Here is a 13,147-nt window from a genome sequence, read left to right as displayed (position 1 = left end):
GAACAATTAGGGAGTTTCTTTTGCAATTCTTCCAATGCCCCGTCACCCTCACAATCTCCTTGTGGGGATTAGGTTATCTTTTCGATAATAGCTGTTCAGCGAAAGGCTCTTCCCACGTCTCCCAAAATCATTCTCATTCTCCCATTACCCCCTCCCTATCCATGTTCTCCAGAAGTCTTTTCCACTGTTTGTTTGTAAAGAAGAGAAACAAAGGCATGTAAGACTTTCTAATGTTTACTATATTTTCAATGAGAATGAATAGTTAGAATGTGAGCTGAAAGGAGTCAATTAATTCCTGCATTAGAGAAAAAAGATAGAGAGAACAAAGAAAGAGAAGGAATTCATGTCACTCCCTCAAATGCTGGAGCGTCTTACCTCCCTGAGAAGGCTTGAAGGTTGAAATAGGCTTGTTGTAGAAATGAGAGACTTGTCAGCTCTTTTGGGAAAGGAAATGGTTTATTGCACAGGTTCAGAGAGCTAATCATAGCAAAAAGGGTCTGAACCCCAAACAGGGGCTTAGGTGAACATTCTTATACCCCTTAATACATATGCATTTCCTGATCATGAAGTATTCCATACATGGTTATATTCTATAGTTCCTTATTCTAACATAGGAAAACTACCAAGCAGTTTGCAATATATCATGTGCATAGAGAAAAACAGGATATTGGGCTGATCACGCATTTCTAAATTTAAGTGTCATCTAGTAGACAGGAAACCTCCTTCGCGCCCACAGTTTCTGCTAGACATCAGTATTTTTCCAGCTTCCCACTTTACTCTCCCTATTGAGACTTATCTCAACCTTGAAGATGAGTCTCAACCTGTAATGTTTGGGTCTGCTGTATGTAAGTTATTGCATTCCTGGTTCCTGTATTCCCACATAGCCATAACTTGGGCAGTTGCTTTTCTTTCAGCGAGTATTGACATTCGTTTTGGCAGTGTTATGTTATTCATTAATGAAAAGGCACATTGCATGAGACAACAGCTACTAATCATAATAGCAATAAAAATGACAACTGCTTTTATGATAGTACCAATAAGACCCACTGGGAGCCAAGACCACAAATTACTCCACCAACTTCTTAGGGAATCTATTTTTAAGTCCAATGCCATTTTATGGAGCATTTTGATCTGTTGATTTATAACTGGGGATTGGTCTGAAAGGTTAAAACAACACATTCCTTCAAAAGTTTCACATCCTAGATGTTGACGGAGCAAAAGATAGTTGATGGCCGCCCTATTTTGTAAAATTGCTTTACACAGTTCTGCCAACTCCTGATTAATAGCAGACAAGGCTATTGAGGTGGCATTATAGTTTTTGCTAAATTACAGGCTACAGAATTTATATTGATATGAGCTGTGACAGCAAGCACTGGAACTCCCACTATTGAGACACCCAATGGATGATATTCTGCTGAATTAAAGAGAGTTTGAGATAAATCACACTTTTTATTCAAAACTTCTTCTCTTTTATAGCGTGTAACATTTGAGACAGTAAAGAGTGATCTATCTGGTAAAAAGGTAGTTAGTCTACTTAAGCAACAATAGGCTGTACTCAAATTTGCAGAAATGTAATTAAAAGTCTCTTTTCCACATGTGAAAAACCATCCCTTAGGTAACCATATATTGGCAAAGCCAAAGGATACAGACTGGAAGGAGGTGCAGTTTAGTTTCTCTTGGCTCACTTTCATGCAATGAAGTGGGGGTGTAGTTTGCTCACAGCCTGTAATATGGACACATTGCAGATCTTCTGGAACTGCTACGATGGGAGTATGTAAAGCAAGAGCATCCTGTGGCAAAAGTTTAGAAATAGGACCCCAACTATATAGTGTTTCATATCCTATGTGGCCTTGAAACACATGGTGACCAAACTCCTTTGCTATTGAGGCTGGAACACACACTGGTATTAAACATGTGGACAATAAATTCTCCATATCATATGCTTCAGAAAGGCAGAAATCTGTTGTATTGGCTATCTTAGCCAGCTGGACCCATAAATTATATTGCATCCGTGACTCCAATGGATGGGGCACATCCTTGTTCTGGTTGGACCTTTTATTTCTCTTTCTCTCAGGCCGCTTCCTCTGCGGTTTCCGGATAGTGGTTCCAAACTCCACCGGAATTACACGTACAATACAAGTCCCCTTCCATCCCGTTTTTAACTGCGAGACTAGGGTAACTTGTTCCCAACCCCAAAATAAAGGAGGCCCACATTCCAAGGTTACAGGAGGAGGAGGCTTTTTATAAGGGGCCCTAACATATACGCCTTTCCTAAGAATATAGCCAGCATATTGACAGGCTTCAGGGTTGACAGGTTGTCTAGTGAGGCAAGTTTCTTTAACTATCCTATCAAACACTAGTGGGAATTGACAAGCATGAGGCAAGATACCATTCCAGCATTCTGGTGAGAAACCAATGGGGGGGGGGTGACCATCACAATTACCAGTTCCTATAGCATAAGACTGAACAATACTGGGAGCCTCTTCTGGCTTGCTCCATTGGCCTAGATTAAAGAGACAAACATTATTACATGTAACAATAGTACTATAGAGAAGCAATAATAATCCTTTCATCCTTTCTTCTTTTGTGCGTAGAAAGCCAGCTTCCGGAGTGACTTAGCAGGGGTGTTGAATCCGACAGAACAGCCGTAGATATATGCAGGAAACACTTGTACTACTATAATATCTGTTATACAAATAATAAAGCATTCATTAAACACATTTAAGGGTAAGCTTTGTAAAGACCTTTGGGTCCCTGGATACTGTCCAAGGAGGATCTGCTGCTGCCTTGACCCTGGTCCAGTGGATCCAGGACTTAGATTCTTAAATTTTGATAGCTAAAGGAGAGACCATTATTACCTCATAGGGCCCTCTCCATCTCCCTTCCAGTTGCTCACGCTTCCAATGTTTCACCCACACTTTATCTCCAGATTTAAAGGGATGACATCTGGTCACCAACTTAGGTGGCATTTGTTCAATAATAGTTTCTGAGTTTTTCCACCTGCTTATTCAGTTCCTGCACCATTTCCAGAGCCCATACTCCACCCTGATGGCCCAAATCAGACCATCCAGCCAAATTTCAGTAAGGTAGGAGGACGCCCAAACATCAACTCATATGGAGACTGTTTGTACTGTCGATGAGGAGCACATCTCACAGCATATAGTGCTAAAGGTAAAGTGTCAGGCCATTTCAGATGACTCTGAAGCGAGTGGGGGGTCCACCCTCAACACCTCCATGTCCTCTGTCTATTCTTCCTCTCCAACCTCTTCCTCTTATCGGGCGTCTAGGACATTCCCTTTGCCAATGACCTTCCTCTTTGCAATTAGCACACTGATTAGGTCCTTGCAACGCCACGGCCAGCAACTCTGTCTTTTTATACATCCTCGCCTCTTTCTCCTTCTTTTCAGCCCTATCCCTATTAATAAACACTTTCCTTGCTACTTCCAACAGCTCAGTGGTATTCTTCCCTAATGCTCCCTCCAACCTCTGCAACTTCTTATGTCATCATAACTTTGCGCTATGAATCTTTCATTCAACATCCGCACATTCTCTGCACTCCTTGGATCCACCTGAGTATAGAGCTCATAAGCTTCAATTAACCTCTGCAGGAAACTCTCTGGACTTTCATCTGCTTCCTGCATCACAAAAGATGGCTTTGACATGTTTACCGGAGGCTTTCCAGCCTTTCAAAGAGCCTCTGCCACTAAATTCTGATATTCCTTCAACAACATCATCATTGCCGGATCCTTCACATCCCATCCTGGATCCTTCTCTGGTGCTCGTGTGTCCAACTTTGGCTGTAAATCCTGTACAGCAGGCAATCTATCTCTCAAACACTGTCTAACAGCAGCCTTCCACTTCTCCCTTTCCTCGGGAGTCAACAACGTATTTAACAATTGCTGTACATCCTGCCACGTCGGGTTATGGGTTTGCATAATAGTCTCAAATAAATCAGCCATCTCAGCAGGTTTAGAGGACAATGGACCATAATGCTGTTTCCAATTCAACAAATCTGTCGTAGTAAAAGGAACATACTGAAACATGGACTGAATCAGTACTGCTCCTTGCTGGTCTGACACTGCTTGATCCACCTGCCTCAAGGGAGCTATAAGTTCCCGTCTGGCCGCCCCAGCCCTTGGCGCTGCCGATCTTGTCACTACTCCACTAGCCACAACTATTCCAGCTTCATCCTCCACTTCATCCTCTTCACTCATTTCCCTTCTAACATTCACAGGGAGATCTGCCTCCTCCACATCCCTTTCCTCCTTGGGGGCCGACGGCCACCCCCTCTGCTTCTGCCGCACAACTGGCTGCATGTCCCCAGACACAGCAGAGGCAGCCGGCAGCTCATCTTCAGGCACAGTGGCTGCCGCTGCCGGCACCGGGGGCATGGAAGAAAGGCGCAGTACATAGGGAGGAGGTCTGAGGATCAGTTCCTCTACTTCCACCTTTATCTCTTTCTTTACATCTGATATCTTAGTCTCTGAAATCTTCACATCCTTGAATCTCTTTGACTCGACCTGCAGCTTTTCCCCTTTGGGTCTAGCCACGCACAAACGAACCATTTCAGCCTGACATTGCAATAACTCATCTGCCTTCTCTGCCACTGCATCCCCCCACTGATCTATATATTGAAATTGGTTAGGATAGTTTTCCTCATTGGCTGCTATCAGGGAGGTGAGATCATCAATAATTTGATTCTTGAAAGTTCCCTCCAGGGGCCACCCAACATCCATGTGAGGCCATTGGTGCTCACATAAAAACTGCAACCTATCCCTAGTTACCTTGGGGTAGGGGACCTTATATTGGGTATGATTAAAGTACTTATCAAATCCTTTTAACATGCATTCCAGCGGTGTGCTGGGAACTCTGCTACGCCCCCCCCCCATCCTAACAACACTGCCACTGACCTACGGCGCCAGATGTTCCAACGGTCACCAATAGGGAATACAGTGGCTTAACCACCCACACAGCCTAACACGGACTTCTTTAGGAGCAACGTCCCGAGTCCAGGAGGGTGATCATGCCTCCTCTTCTATCTTCAAGTGAGATAGATACCTTTACTTTAACCATATACTCGCCTGCAACACCTTTACACACGTCCTGGCCAAGAACTGGTTCAGACCTCCTTTCCTTTCCCCAAAGGTTCTTTGACTGGCTATCAGCATCGTCGGCTCTGCTGATGAGCCACAGCTGTCTCCCGGAAGAAAACACCCCTGTGGCGCCTGGAGAATTGTTCAGAGGTGGCTTCCCAGCAGGTCCGAGGGGTCAAGCCACCCTCAGCGAAACATCGCCTCACTCAAGTTTCCCGGCCAATGCACCAGAAACTGTTATCGAAATGAAAGACTTGAGTCATCTCTTTTGGGAAAGGAAATGTTTTATTGCGCGGGTTCAGAGAGCTAATCACAGCAAAAAGGGTCTGAACCCCGAACAAGGGCTTAGGTGAACATTCTTATACACCTTAATACATATGCATTTCCTGATCATGAAGTATTCAATACATGGTTATATTCTATAGTTCCTTATTCTAACATAGGAAAACTACCAAGCAGTTTGCAATATATCATGTGCATAGAGAAAAACGGGATATTGGGCTGATCAGGCACTTCTAAATTTAAGTGTCGTCTGGTAGACAGGAAACCTCCTTCGCGCCCACAGTTTCTGCTAGACATCAATATTTTTCCAGCTTCCTACTTTAGGTTTGAATTTCTTTTTCTCCTATGAATTATTTCTGAGTGGAAACAAACATTTGCCTAAAGAAGAAATAAATCATCCTATAAGTAAAGTCACTGATCTGCCCTCAGCAATTTTGATACTTGATTGCTTATAACTTTTCTGCTGTATGACCACTTGGATGGTAGATAATATTCCAGTTCAAACCAGAGATATTTTCACTTTCCATGCTTTAATAAACTTCCTGCAATGTCTAGATCCTTGGATGAAGAATAAGTTGACTGTTGCAAATAAAGCTCAATGCATGGATTCATTTGTTTTTTCCTGTAGATCAGCACCCGGTCAACCTGGGCCAGGCCGAGCCACCATGGGCTGGTCCTTCGTCGTTTCCAGGGCGGCTCTGGGGGCCAAATAAAAACACACAGCAGGCCGGATTTGGCCTGTGGGCTGTTTCACATGTGCTGAACAGGAAGTCTTCGACTTATAACATTTTGTTTAGTGAACTTTCAAAGTTACAACAGCTCTGAAAAAAAGTGACTTATGACAATTTTCACACTTAACAACCATTGCAACATCCTGATGATCATGTGATCAACATCCAGGTGCTTGGCAGCTGGTATATATTCAGGACTGTGGCTATGTCCCAAGAACATGTGGTCCCCTTTTGTGATCTTCTGACAAGCAAAGTCAGTGGGGAAATCCAGATTCATTTGAGAAGCGGATTACTCACTTATCAACTGCAGTTATTCACTTAACAACATAGGCAAGAAATGCAGCAAAATTCACTTAACAAATGTCTGACTTAACAAGAGAAATTTTGGGCTCAACTGTGTTTGTAAATAAAGGACTACCTGTAGTCATTAAAGGCATTTTTCCTCCACACTCAATACATTTGTGGGCTGGTTCCCCTGTGGATATTTTGGTAGCCAGTATTGCCTCTCTCCTCAGAAAGGCTCTTTCTACCCTCCGTGCATTTATATACTCTTTATGAGAATTGTCTTGTCCAAGTAAAGCTATTTTCACGCTCTGTGCATTAATGAGATCTTTCCCCAGTGTGGATCCTTTCATAACAATTATGATGAGATTTCCCATCTAGATTTTTCCAGTCTATGCACTCATATGGTCACTTCTCACTGCGAGTCCTTTGGTGGCAAGTAAGATGACTGTTGCTAATGAAGCTCTTTCCACATTCCATGCATTTATACAGTGTGTCCCCAATATGGATCCTTTTGTGACGATTAAGATCTCCTTTCCAGGTAAAGTTCTTTTCACATTCCATGCATTTATACCAGCAGTTCTCAACCTATGGGTTGCGACCCCATTTGGAGTCAATTGACCATTTCACGGGGGTTGCCAAACCACGCTGTCCGCCATTTTTTTCCCTTTTCCCTAGCTGTCCTTTTTTTTGCATCGTATCGTAGATATCCCCGCATCTTCCTCGCTTCTCCGGCTTCCCAGCCGCTTCTCTCTTTGTTCCGACCTCTCCCCTCGCCGCCTGCTGCGCTCTCCAGACTTCTGTTTCGGGCTCGTCTCGCCACCGCCCCCTCCCTCACTTCTGAGCGCCACCCCTGCCTCCAGAGCCGACCCTCCCCTCCGCCCGCTGCCCTGGTCACGCCCCCTTCACACGCTCCACTCCCCGCTCGCTTCTCTCCATTCAGCGCTGTTCGCGCTCTGCTCCTCGTAGCCGCCAATGCTGCCTCCTTGGCATGTCCCAGCGCGGCGCTCCTGCTGGCGGCTGGTAGGTCAAGCGAGACTCGGTCCTTGTGGTGCGTTTGGCATGTGCCTCGGGGATGGAGGGCACCTAAAGCCGGCCACAGAGTGAGGAAAGTGGGGCCGGGATGATCTTCTGGAAGCTGAGGCAGGCAGGAGCCATGGAAGTGCAGTCAGTATCTGAGCCGTCGGAGGCTTCTGAGCGCCGCCGCCTCCCGAGCCGCCCCTCCCCTCCGCCCGCTGCCCTGGTCACGCCCCCCTCACGCGCTCCACTCCCCGCTCGCTTCTCTCCATTCAGCGCTGTTCGTGACATCTGGAGGTATCACCTGTAGGACCTGGAGCGCCTAGTTGGCAAAGGGCAAGCCGGCGAAGTAGGCTGGACGGGCAGCTGAGGACACTGTGTGTGCTCTGCTCCTGCAGCTGGTTAAGCAGACTTTGGTCTCCCTGGGAAAGAGCTTGGGTTCTGGGTGGCAGAGGAGGGTGTTGTTGCCTTCAGAGGTTGAGAGGGGGCATGGCCCGTCGGTCTTGGGTTTAATGGCGTGGATGATTTGCAAGCTGGGATGTCCACACAAGAGAGCTCATCTATCATGTGGGTTTTCTTTTTTTTTTTTTATTGAAAATTTTTATAAATTTTTACAGAAAAACAAAAAAGATGACAATACAACAACAGCATAAAAAGGAAAAACAAAACAAAACAACCCTTCCCCAAAACACCCACTCCCTCCCCCCCCCCGGAGCTTCCCAGAGCAGAATATAGGCTTAATTAAAAAAAGTTAAACAGATTATATAAAAAAAAGAATATAATACTAATATATATATATATATATATATATATATATATATATATATATATATATATATATATAAGAGTTATAAAAAGGCTAAATGATATTTTTTAATATCTAATTTAAATTGTATAAACTTTATCCATTTATCCCAAACAGCAAGAAATTTCTCTTGCGATTGTTCTTTTAGGAAAGTTGAAATCTTTGCCATTTCCGCCAGATAAGATACTTTAAGAAACCATTCCTGCAAAGTAGGCAAAGACTCCTTCTTCCAATATTGTCCTACTAACAGCCTTGCGGCTGTAATCAAATTCAACATCAATATAACCTCCTTTGCATCACAATCAGTAACTATACCTAACAAAAATAATTGTGAAGTAAATTTTACCCTCTTTCTGAAAATTCTCTGAATATTCCACCATATCTTAATCCAAAAAGCTTTTATATTTCTGCACGACCACCAAATATGATAGTAGGTGGCATCCAAACAACCACATCTCCACCATTTAGGCTGTAGGTCAGGGTACATAAGAGACATTTTTTGTGGATCAAGGTGCCATCTATAAAACATTTTATAAAAATTCTCCCTTAGATTCTGTGCTTGTGTAAATTTAACATTTCTCATCCAAATAATTTCCCAGGTATCCAGTAGAACTGGTTCACCAAAATTCTGCGCCCATTTAATCATACAATCTTTAATTAATTCTGTTTCTGAATCCAATTCCACTAGAACCCCATAAATTCTCTTAATATGACTTTGTCTTTGGTCCTTTACTTGCTTAATAAGATTTTCATCTTCTCTGAGAAAACCCACCTTACGATCCATCTTCCATCTATCTGCTAGTTGTCTATATTGAAACCAAGAATAAGTAATATTTTCATATACTAACTCTTCCAATAGTTTTAACTGCCAGTTTTGTCCATCCCATCTGAGTAACCGTGTATAAGACACCATATCCATTCTGACACCTCTTTTTATCCCCTCTATCGCATGCCAAGGTATAGCCCATAATGGTATTTTAAAGTCACTCTTATAATATTTTCTCCAAACCCTAAGTAAAGAGATTCTTATAATATGAGATTTAAAAACCTGATCCACCTTCTTATTGAATATTAAATAGGCATGCCAACCAAAAAGTAAATCCCATCCCTCCAGATGGAGTATCTCCAAATTTGTTAAATTTACCCAATCGCTAATTAATGTTAAAACCACCGCATCATAGTATAGTTTCAAATTCGGTACCTTGAGTCCACCTCTCTCACGGGAGTCTTGCATGATTTTAAACTTTACCCTTGTTTTTTTCCATGCCCAAATAAATTTATTAATACCTTTCTGCCATTCCCTTAAATTAATCTCATTCTTCAAAATTGGTAACATTTGAAACAGAAAAAGGAACTTGAGTAGAACATTCATTTTAATCACTGCAATTCTTTCCATGAGAGATAGTTGCAACTTCTCCCAATTCCTCAAGTCTTTCTGTACTCTAACCCACAACCTTTCATAGTTATTCTTAAACAATTTTGCATTAGAAACAAATAAAATCACCCCCAAATATTTTACCTTATTAACAATTTCAAAACCAGTCAAGTTAGCCAGAATCTGCTTTTCCCGAATAGTCATATTTTTAGGTAGGATTTTAGTCTTATTAACATTAATCTTAAAACCCGAAACCAAACCATATTGATAAATCAACTGTAATAACTTTACTACAGAATAAGTAGGTTGCGACAAAGTAACCACCAAGTCATCTGCAAAAGCTCTTAACTTATATTCTTTTTTGTTAACTTCTATTCCGTTTATTTCCTGCGACTCTCGAATTTTAGTCAACAAAATTTCCAATGTTAAAATAAACAACAACGGTGATAATGGACATCCCTGTCTAGTCCCTTTCTCTATTGTAAAAACCTCTGACAAGCCTCCATTAACAATAAGTTGTGCCGTTTGTTTTTGGTATATTGCCGTAAGAGCTTGTAATATCTTTTCACCAAAATTCATCTCTTCAATTGCTCTTAACATAAAATACCAATTCAATTGATCAAAAGCTTTTTCAGCATCTAAAAATATCAGCCCTGCAGAAACTTGGTTATTCTTATCTAGATATTCTAATAAATTAATAATTTGTCTAGCATTGTTTTTCATATACCTACCAGTTATAAAACCAGATTGGTCCTTATGTACCAGATGATGCACAACCCTCATAAGCCTATTAGCTAAAATTTTTGCAAATATCTTATAGTCAACATTTAAGAGAGATATAGGTCTGTAGTTCTTTGGTAAAGTAAGGTCTTGATCCTCTTTTGGAATCAAGGATATAAAAGCACTGCGCCATGAAGGAGGAATCTCTGAGCCCTGTAAAATATTATTAAAAAGATCACCTAATGGTTGAATCATCTCTTCCATTAGAGTTTTGTAATAAACAGATGTCAACCCATCCGTACCCGGTGCTTTCCCTGATTTCAGTTGTTTAATTGCTATCACAATTTCCTCCTTGGTAATTAAGCCATTAATTTCATGTTTCTGGTCCTCTGTCAATTTGGGGAAGTTGGCCTCACTTAAATATTTATTTATATCTAGAGTTTGCACATTAGTAGATTTATATAATTTTTGATAATAATCTAAAAAAGATTTCTTAATCAATTCCTTCTGATACACTAGTTTAACCTTATAGTTTATTTTATCTATTATTCTCTGTCTCTGTTTCTTTCTTAATTGATAAGCCAACCATCTCCCTGGTTTATTAGCATTACAAAATGTATTTTGTTTCATAAACAATAAGTTAGTTGCGGATTGATCCGCCATCAACATATTAAATTGTGTTCTTAGCAACTTTATAGATTCTTTAATCCTTTCATCTGAAGGAGTTAAAATCAAAAGCTTTTCTTTTAATTTAATCTCATCTTCCAATTCTTTACGTTTCTGAGTCTGCTTTTGTCTATAAAAGTTATTCATTTTTATCAAGATCCCACACATAAATGCTTTACCTGCATCCCATACCATTGACATTGAAGTCCCCTTATACATATTCAAAGCAAAATAATCCTTTAAACACTCCTTTAGCTTTTGAACATTCTTTTCTTGTCTGAATAAGTTCTCATTCACCCTCCAGGATCTTCTTTCCTCTTTTTCTTGAATCAACTCCATCCAAACTGGACTATGATCCGTCAGCGACCTAGGAAAAATCTTTACATTCTTTACTCTATTATATAAATCCGTTGTAATCAAAAAGAAATCAATTCTTGAAAAAGATTGATGTCTATCTGAGAAGAAAGTGAAGTCTCTCTCCTCTTGGTTATGTTCACGCCAATAATCCCTTAATTCCCAGTCCTCTTTCATATCAAAAAAGGCTTTAGGTAATTTGGCCTGTTTAAAAAGAGGAGAAGAACCTTTCTTATCCCTTTGTATATCTAAGACACCATTCCAGTCACCCATTAATATCACAGATCTATAATCCAGAGAAGTTATTTTCTGATGTAACAATCTGTAAAATTGTTCCTGTTGCTGGTTTGGCGCATAAAGTCCCACTATAAGTATTTTCTTACCATATAAACCAAGTTCAATCATTACATATCTTCCTTGGGGATCTGATTCTACTAGACAAGCTGGTAAATTTTGCTTAACATAAATAACCACTCCCCCCTTTTTCCCAGGAGCAGGAGATACAAAATGAGATCCCAGACGGGCGTTAACTAAATATTTTTGATCTTTGAGTAAAATATGAGTTTCCTGTAAGCAGATAACATCATTATTGTGTTGCTTTAAATAGTGAAAGATTTTCTTTCTTTTCTGAGGGGAGTTAAGACCGTTACCATTCCAGGTCAGGAACTTTGCCATCTCCCTTGACCAGGAGTCTGGAGAAGACTGCCTGGAGATCTGCCATTGCTGTATATGTTGCAGAACTCTTGGGTCTTGCTCCTCCCACCGGCAATGAGGCGCTTTCCGAAGAAGATTCTTTAATTTCTTTCTTTTGTTGCTCCTTTTCCTTGCGTCTATGTGCTGCACGGGTCATCCTCTGCTCTTTAACCTCTATTTGGCGTTGCCATTCAACTTGCGACTTCCCAGCAGAGATCAGACCTAATGCTTCAGATTGCTGTTCCAACTCTTTACCACTCGAGGGTTTCTGAACAGATAAAGCTGAGCCTGCACCCAGGACCGTGTTATAAAACTCTTTAGCTTTAGCAACCGTATTCAACCTGTAACGCATCCCCGCATGGCTCAGAGCGATACCCATCGGGATCTCCCATCTAAATGGCATCAATCTGGCTTTAAGCTCATTGGCTAAGAAAGCAAAATCTTTCCTGCTTCTTAAAATTTTAGATGGGATTTCCTTTAAGATAATGACATCTTGGGCCGCAATCTGGAATCTCTTATTATAGAAAGCTTCTATGATTTCATTACGCAGAGACTTCTTTGTAAAATAAATCACCACATCTCTAGGCAAATTCTTCTGCTTCGCAATCCAAGAATTAACTCTGTAAATTTTTTCCACTTCTCTGCGTAATTCCTCTTTATCCATATTCAGAGAAACAGCTAAATCACTAACCACCATCTCTGTCAGATCTTGATTCATGTCCTCCTTCAGACCCCTGATTCTCTGGGCGTATTCCATTTCTCTATACTGGGACATAAGGATATCCTCTTGTGAAATCTCCATCTTCCTTTCCATATCTTGAAATTTATCCTCAAAAAAATCAACATTATCTGCGACTTCCTCCACTCTCGAGTCCAGCTTCGCCACCACAGAGGCCAGACCTGATAAGGCTGTAACTATGTCTTGCCTCAAAATAGTATTATTGTCCTCTAATAACTCTCTCATTTCCTTCATTTCCTCTTTACTTTCAGATTTAATCTGTACAACAAGCTGCTTCATTTCATCTCTAATTTGGGATACAGCATTTCCCATTATGTCTTTAATCTCTTGTGCAGACAGGCCTGGCAAAGGAGGGGAGGGTGGAGGCTGTGTCGGTGGTACAGGTTTAAG

The sequence above is a fragment of the Crotalus tigris genome, unplaced genomic scaffold (assembly GCF_016545835.1).
Source record: "Crotalus tigris isolate CLP2741 ecotype Arizona unplaced genomic scaffold, ASM1654583v1 scf7180000017666.379230911805:20528666, whole genome shotgun sequence".
NCBI classification, from domain to species: Eukaryota; Metazoa; Chordata; class Lepidosauria; order Squamata; family Viperidae; genus Crotalus; species Crotalus tigris.
Note: the sequence above shows the minus strand (reverse complement) of the source record.